We start from the raw sequence: 7,345 nt of genomic DNA, 5'->3' as shown, positions 1-7,345 counted from the left end.
ACTGAGATAAGTTACATTTCTTGCAAAGTAACAATTTCTATGAAAGCTATGAAACTGACGTATCTTTTCTCTGTGAGAACTACAGAACTACTAATGTATTGCGCATGTGCCTGTACTGCGCATGTGTATGTGTGACGTATGATGCATTTTATGCGCATGACCAGTAATCTGTATAAGAACGAGTGTCAGATGACGCTCAGGAGGCAGTATCCTGAGATTGAACTCAGTACTGTTCATTGCTAGCAAATAAAGGTGTCCTGCTTTCGGAATCATTTGCCTCTTGTCTCCTGATTTACTAGCCGAGGGCCTGTTTCAATATCAGCAAAATTCGCCCTTTCCTTTTTGAGCACACTACCAGAACCCTCATCCACGCTCTTATCACCTCTCGCTTAGACTATTGCAACTTGCTTCTCACAGGTCTCCCACTTAGCCATCTCTCTCCTCTTCAATCTGTTCAAAATTCTGCTGCACGACTAATATTCCGCCAGGGTCGTTAGGCTCATATTATTAGCCCTCTCCTCAAGTCACTTCACTGGCTTCCTATCCGTTTCCGCATACAGTTCAAACTCCTCCTATTGACCTATAAGTGCATTCACTCTGCAGCTCCTCAGTACCTCTCCACTCTCATCTCTCCCTACATTCCTCCCCGGGAACTCCGTTCACTGGGTAAATCTCTCTTATCTGCACTCTTCTCCTCCACCGCTAACTCCAGACTCCGTTCCTTTTATCTTGCTGCACCATATGCCTGGAATAGACTTCCTGAGCCGGTACGTCAAGCTCCATCTCTGGTCATCTTCAAATCTAAGCTAAAAGCCCACCTTTTGATGCTGCTTTTTGTTGGATTATTTGTAGTAAATAATTAGCAGATTTTTATACACACAGCTTCAGCTTTAGAAATGTTAATTTCTTTTTCTTCATCTCTCTCATACACCCCAGAATAATTCACTGCTGAGTCACTTTAAAGTTGAAGTAACAAAACATCTGTTTACTCACAGTTTGTAGTTAGATTATATTCAGACAGGCTTATATATACATAATACTATACATTTGGATTATCAGCTCTTTCCATGTGCTTAGATGGTAATGGATGCTCACACCACCATAGATCCTCTCAGGTTAGGAGAGATCATGAGCTCCATGTGCTGTGCCCAACCCCCACAGGAAGTTGCATGGGTGTGACCTCTCTAAGTAATTCACATCAGAGGTCACAGAGTAATCACAGAGAAAAAAATTGGTGACAGGCAATGCATGTAAAATACAATACATTATTCCAACAAACCCCTTCTCATGCATAACTGTCATGCAATTATTTATTCATACAAAGTCCAAGCTTTATACGCAGATTCTCAAAACGTTCTCTGGGTAACGGTTTGGTCATGATGTCAGCTGTCATCTCACTGGTGTGACAATAGTGTAGACTGATGACCCCTTCTTTCGCCAGCTCTCGCACGTTGTGGTATTTCGTTGCGATGTGCTTGGTGCGTGACTGAACCTTGTCATTCTGTGACAGTCGGATGCAGCTCTGATTATCTTCCATTATCTGGATTGGTCTCTGTTCAGCTATTCCAAAATCCAGCAAAAGTTTTTCAATCCACATCAGTTCTCTGCATGCTTCTGATACAGCCACATATTCAGCTTCTGTAGAAGACAGACTCACAATACTTTGTTTATGACTGGCCCATGAAATTTGTACATTTCCATACATAAACACATATCCACTTGTGGATTTATAATCAGAATGATCCCCTGCCCAATCTGAATCACAGTAACATATTAGTTTTGGATTACTATTGGCTGAAATCTTTAATTTACAATCAATGGTACCCTTTAAATACCTTACCATCCTTTTAACTGCAGTCCAATCTGATTTGGTAGGTGAGCTGACCCTTCTGCTCAAAATTCCTACTGCATTTGCTATATCAGCCCTGTATGTGGTAGTCAGATATAAAAGCTTACCTATGGCTGATCTATATTGGATGTTATCTGGTAAAGGTTCTCTTACTGTTTCATCCTTCAGAAAATCAGTGATCATGGGAGTGCTTACAACTTGGGCATCTTGCATACCTAAACTTTCAATAAGCTCATTTATTTTCTGCTTCTGGCTTAGAAGATAAGAACCATCATTTTGTTTCTCAATTTCTATACCAAGATAGTATGACACATTACCAAGTTCTTTTATCTCAACATTCAGGTTTAAATATTTTACAATGTCCTTGTACTCTTGCTCACTTTCGCTTGCAATGAGCAGATCATCAACAAAAGCTAAAATGTATGCATATTGTCCATTTCTGCACCTAGTGTACAAACATTTATCTGCTTCACCTTGCTTAAATCCTAAATTTGTCAATATTTCATGCAATTTGTCATTCCAACATTTTGCACTTTGCTTTAATCCATAAAGACCTTTGTTTAATTTACACACTAGCTGTCTTTGTTTTGTATTTATGAAACCTGTTGGCTGTTCCATGTACAAGTCTTCAGTTATATCTCCATGAAGAAATGCTGTTTTCACATCAATGTGGTTGACTTGCATGCCTTTTGAGACTGCAATGCTCAGAAGTGTTCTAATTGTCGTGTGTTTCACTACAGGTGCAAACACTTCATCAAAATCTTCTCCATATTTTTGAAGATATCCCTTTGCGACTAATCTGGCTTTATACCTTTCCACTTTTCCTTGTGCATTCCTTTTTAACTTGAATACCCATTTGCATCCTATAGCTTTCTTGCCAGGAGGTAATTTTGTAAGAATCCAAGTATTATTTTTATGCAATGCATCAATTTCTTCTTGTGCAGCTTTATGCCATTCAGCAGCTTCTTCTGCTGGCATTTTCTCAATCTCATCCCATGTTAAGGGCTCTTGAGCTTCTGCTGACTTTGTTAGGTAAGACAGTCTTGGGGGTGGAACACCTTTGTTTTCCCTGGATGAGCGTCTGACAACAGGTTGGTCTGACCTTTCCGCATCCTCTAAATCTGAGAGTCCTTCTCCAATTGATTCCCCTTCTCCAACTATACTGTCTCCTTCAATGATCCTTTCTGTGTCTGCTTCCTCTGCCTGTTCCTCGTTAGATACAGATGAGTTGCTTTCAGACATCTGCCTTGGTATGGCATTTATATACACTGGCATGTCTATTATGGTTCTAGTTTCATATTCTGGATGATAAGGCTCATCTGGGATAATCCAGCCTTTATCAACCCTTTTGTTTTCATCAAAATATGTAACATGTCTTATGCCAACAATGCCAGTTTTCAGATTCAAAATTCTATATCCTTTGTGTCCTGGAGCATAGCCAACTAAAATGCCCCTTTCTGTTGTGGAATCCAGCTTATGCCTTCTTTGCTTTGGTACATGAGCATATGCTGTACTTCCAAATGTTCTTATGTGTGACAGGTTTGGCTTCCTACCATGCCATGTCTCATGTGGTGTGCGCTCAGCGCCTTTAGTTGGCATTCTGTTTTGTAGGTACACTGCTGTGAGAATGGCTTCCCCCCATAGTCTTTTAGGGAGATTGCTATCTGACAGCATACATCTGGTCATTTCCACAAGTGACCTAAATTTTCTCTCTGCAACAGAATTTTGCTCTGGTGTATAAGCTACTGTTGTGATATGTTGAATGCCTTCTTGTTCTAGAAATGTGCGCATGCTTTGTGAAGTGAACTCACCACCATTGTCGGTCTGAAGAACCTTTGGTTTTCTTTCAAATTTATTGCTCACCATGGCTACGTATTTCTTCAGCATGTCTGTGACTTGACTTTTTTCTTTCAGCAAATAGGCCACACAGTATCTAGAGAAATCATCCAAGAATATTAGCACAAATCTGTTATTTCCCAATGATGGGATATTAAACGGTCCACATAAGTCACTGTGTATTAAGTCCAGCACTTTATTACTCCTATTTCCTGTGTATGCAGGAAATGAGGGTCTCACACCTTTTTGAGTAACACAGTCTATGCATTTCTCCATTTTACCAGTATCTGCACTTATCTGAATGCCAGTGGCTAGTTGCCCACTGTGAAGATCCTGGATCACCTTAAAATCACGATGTCCCAGGCGGCGATGCCAGATTTCCAGACTACATTTACCATCATTCTTCCTTACTTGCGCCAGATGTGAGGCTTCACCTGAAATGCTCAGTTTATAAATATCATTATGCATAAAAGCTTCAGCATACACTTCATCATTTTTAGAGATTGTGCACTTACTGTTTTCAAAATGAATCACAAAACCCTTCTTATCTAATGTAGATACACTAAGCATATTGCAAACTGCTTGGGGAATATACAAGACATCACTTACAGGAATTTCTTTAACTTCATTAGACACTTTGCATTTTAGGAATCCAATGCCTTTTGCTTGGATCTTAGCAGTCCCTGCGTTTGCAGTATTAAGAATACCTTCTTCTGGACACATTTCGTGAAAGAAATCCTTACAATTGGTTAAATGGCATGTGCTCCCCGAATCCAAAATCCAAGTACTTTCATTTGAATTATTATTTACCATAGTCAAAGATTTTTCTGCCATTAGAAAGCTCTTATGTTTATTATTGTCCTTCATACATTTCCTGGTTGGAGAATTCTTTTGTTCCATTGGCTTAGGTGAGCTAGAGGGGGTGTTTTGTGTTTCCTTACACCATTTAGATACATGTCCCTCCTTTCCACATGAATAGCAAATCAGCTTGCCCTTGGGTGGAGTTTTCCCATAGCTCCGCCTTCCTCTGTTCTTTGCCAAGAAATTTGTTTCATTTCTCTCTGACTGACTTTGAGAACACTTCTCCTCAGAATCATTAATTATGCATTCCTGCCTCAGTTTTGATGCTGCCTGTTCAAAAGATTGCCCTTCAATGGCTTCATTTACAGACCTAAAAACATCAAACTTCTTTGATAGTGAGGTAAAAAGAAATGCTCTTTTCAATGCATCACACATGGGAATTCCAGAAAGTTCTAACTTTTGAAATGAAGACATAAGATGCATAATGTGATCATTACACTTACTTTTATCCCTTAATTTGGTTTCATTCAACTCTGCTAACCAAATTGGTTGCTGTTTTGCATATGTAGTTGCATACATAGTTCTCAGTTTATATAACATTTCATTTGCTGTATCTTTTTCTTCCAGCAATATGGCTTGTTTCTCTGAGAGAGCTTCCAAAAACATGCACTTCACATAATAGTTTGCATTGTCCCATTCAGCCATATTTTCAGCTGTTCTGTTTTGGTCTAAGCATATATTTAATTTCTTTGCTTGAAGGAGACATATGAATCTTAGTTCCCACTGCTGATAATTAAATTCAGTTAATTTAGGCACCTTGAGAGAGTGGAAAAATGGTGAATTTCCTCCCTCAGCCATTTTCTTAGCCTTCTGTTTGGTGTGTGGGGGGAGAGAGAGACAGACTGAATCTTTCTTTTAAAACTTAAGAGAAAAAATGTGGCTTTTTTACTGCCTGGTAATATTTCTCTTCTTTTTCAATTCCTGGCCCTGGGCCCATAACCCTTTTGTTGGATTATTTGTAGTAAATAATTAGCAGATTTTTATACACACAGCTTCAGCTTTAGAAATGTTAATTTCTTTTTCTTCATCTCTCTCATACACCCCAGAATAATTCACTGCTGAGTCACTTTAAAGTTGAAGTAACAAAACATCTGTTTACTCACAGTTTGTAGTTAGATTATATTCAGACAGGCTTATATATACATAATACTATACATTTGGATTATCAGCTCTTTCCATGTGCTTAGATGGTAATGGATGCTCACACCACCATAGATCCTCTCAGGTTAGGAGAGATCATGAGCTCCATGTGCTGTGCCCAACCCCCACAGGAAGTTGCATGGGTGTGACCTCTCTAAGTAATTCACATCAGAGGTCACAGAGTAATCACAGAGAAAAAAATTGGTGACAGGCAATGCATGTAAAATACAATACATTATTCCAACACTTTTAACTCCTAACCCTTATTCACTTGTTCAGAACCCTTATTTTATCATCCTCACTTTAATATTCCCTTATCTCGTTTGTCCTGTTTGTCCTAATTAGATTGTAAGCTCTGTCAAGCAGGGACTGTCTCTTCATGTTCAAGTGTACAGCGCTGCGTACGTCTAGTAGCGCTATAGAAATGATAAGTAGCAGTAGTAGTAGTAATCTGGCTTTTACACCGTCCCTGTAGTTAACGCTGAGGATTATTCTTCCGGGGTCCTCCTATTTCCTTCCCAATCTTGTCCTCCTTAAAAGTTGTGATCCTCCGTGCAACGGTAACATTACGTTACAGGGGGTGTAACTTAGTGGATCGGGCATTCTCAAGCTTAAAATAAGGTTTAATGACAGAAGGAGCGCTTGTTTTCACGGCCGCTACTGCTTACAGTATGCAGCGATCAACTGCCATAACCCAGCGCTGCACAAATCTTTTAGAAGGTTAAACAAAGAGGTGCAAGACAGACTGGAGTGGAAGTGAGCCTATCTAGTCCACTTCTGTAAGGAAGGAAACCAATGTGGTTAATCTCTGTTTCCACTCCCCTGCGCGGCCGTCATTGCCATTCACTCAAAACAAAGCAAGCAAACCTATCAGCTGCTGCAAGGAGGTTTAATAGACAAGAGTGGAAGTGAGCCTATCTAGTCCACTGTAAGCAAGGAAGCCAATTTAGTTAATCTCTGTTTCCATTCCCCCGTGCAGCCGTCATTCCTATAAACTCAAGACAAAGCAAGCAAACCTATGAGCTGCTGCAAGGAGGTTTGATAGGAGTGGAAAGTTACCACGCCCCCTGTGACGTAACGTTACCGTCCTCTGGTGAGGAACCAGTCAAATTTACGGCAGTACGGGGGCTCGCCCCTTTTAAGGTGGCCGAGATTGTGCGCAAATAGGAGGGTCAGGGAGAATAATCAATAATCTCCAGCGTTAAATACCAGCAACAAAGAAAACAAACAAACAAACAAAAAAAAAATTCGGAGGATAGATGTAAAATGTCCATATCTAAACGACTGCCAAAAAAAAAAAAATGAGCTTCTCAAAGTTTTCTGATCGAATCCGGGAGGATCCAGCTGTATCCGTTTTTTACCTTTTGCCCTAGGGGAAAAAATGAGCTTTTGAAAGTTTTCTAATCGAATCCGGGAAGATCCCGAGGATCCCGCTGACTACCGTTTTTTACCTTTTGCCCTGCAACACCAACAATAATTTTTATGCTGTTTTAGTGCTTTTAAATTTTATTTCATTATATATATTTACGGGAAGCTTTCAAATAAATAAAATGTCAAATTAAAAGAACATACACAGTCATGCGCGTTTGCTGTTGTTTGTCAACAGCACTGGCAAAACACATTTTGAATATAACCTCCCCACCCCTCGAAAACTCCCCA

Source organism: Microcaecilia unicolor, chromosome 12, assembly GCF_901765095.1.
Source record: "Microcaecilia unicolor chromosome 12, aMicUni1.1, whole genome shotgun sequence".
Taxonomy (NCBI): Eukaryota; Metazoa; Chordata; class Amphibia; order Gymnophiona; family Siphonopidae; genus Microcaecilia; species Microcaecilia unicolor.
This window is presented reverse-complemented; position numbering follows the sequence as displayed.